This window comes from Phytophthora infestans, genomic scaffold, assembly GCF_000142945.1.
Source record: "Phytophthora infestans T30-4 supercont1.21 genomic scaffold, whole genome shotgun sequence".
Classification (NCBI taxonomy): Eukaryota; Oomycota; class Peronosporomycetes; order Peronosporales; family Peronosporaceae; genus Phytophthora; species Phytophthora infestans.
The window spans coordinates 682,483-683,974 of NW_003303738.1; positions in this window are offsets into that span (position 1 = coordinate 682,483).

Below are 1,492 nucleotides of genomic sequence, written 5' to 3' on the forward strand. Positions count from 1 at the left end.
GAGAATGAGAGTTTGTGACGAACATCTCTTCATTCTGATTGGTCGCTAAACCGAACCTAAGTGGGGGAGGAAGTAACAGGATACATAGCACTAAGTGTACCCTGATTACATGAAGTGTGACACTTCACACTTCAGGAGTATGACATGTCATACTCCGGGATATTTGGTACAAGGTACCAAGGTCATTCAAAACCAACCATTGGTTAAATGACATTGCATTTCTATAGGTAACTGATAGTTTGTATTAACCTCAAACTTAACCTACCTATAAATATACTCAGTTTACAATCTACCTTATTTAGGTCACTTCGCTCTCTTTAATTGAAGAGGGGACCTGTGAACTGCCGTTCACTGAGAGTTTGTATACTCTCGGAAGATAACAGCCTCTAGCGCAAGGTGCTATGTGACCCCGTCACAGGATGTGTCTTTGCAGACACTGGCAGTGGACGGTGGCTCGTAGATGGGGGCACCGGACACTGGCAGACTGCAATGCACTGGCGCTCGACACGCAGGTAAGTTTTATAGCTCACACTCCCACTTGATCTCGGCAACGCACTTGGAAGTCGACGCGATCACACACGCGCATCCTAGTTGCCGCCATAGTCCTAGTAGTAGCGTAGTCGCAGCTCAAAGACAATAGCAGTCCACTCAGTAACAGCACTCCCACTCGATCGCCCTCGTCTTCATCAATGTCGCTCAGGTACAGCCTCCGCATCAACAGCAGTAGTCAACGCAGTAGCAGTAGTCGTAGTTGTAGCCATGTCCTCGGATACGTTGTCGTCGCTCGACACAATAGGTAAGACTTTCATAGCCTTGCGAAAGTGTGTGAACTTTACCACTGCAAGTGCCTTTGTCATTATATCGGCCACCATATCATCAGTTCCGATGTGTTGGGTTGTAAGTTGCTTCAACTCCACATGGCGTCTGATCATGTGGTACTTGTTATCGATATGTTTCGATTTCGAATGTTTGCCAGGTTTCGCAGTTAAAGCAATGGCTCCTTGATTGTCTCCCAGTAGTTGAGGTACTGGATGCTTCCAGCTCAACTCTTTGCATAGGCCAGCAAGCCACAACAAGTCCTTGGTCGCCTCTGCCATTGCTACGTACTCAGCTTCACAGGTACTGAGCGCGTTGATCTCTTGCTTGCGAGATGCGTAGGAGATGACATTGTCGTCCAGCATAGTGATGTAGCCACTGATACTCCGTCGATCCACAGGGTCGTTCGCATAATCAGCATCAGAGTAGCCACTAACTTGCACATCAGTCTGTAGCTTCACATTCATCACTAGTCCGTAGTCACATGTAGCCTTCAGGTAACGCAGCACCCTCTTGGCTTGTGCGAAATGCATATGATCATAGCTCGCAAGATACTTGCCCAGGTGTCGGGTAGCATGAGCTATGTCAGGTCTCGATGCACTAACGAGGTACTGGAGAGCACCCACCAGTTACTCTGTAGGGAAGATACTCCTTCGAAGCAGGCACGTCTGTCTTC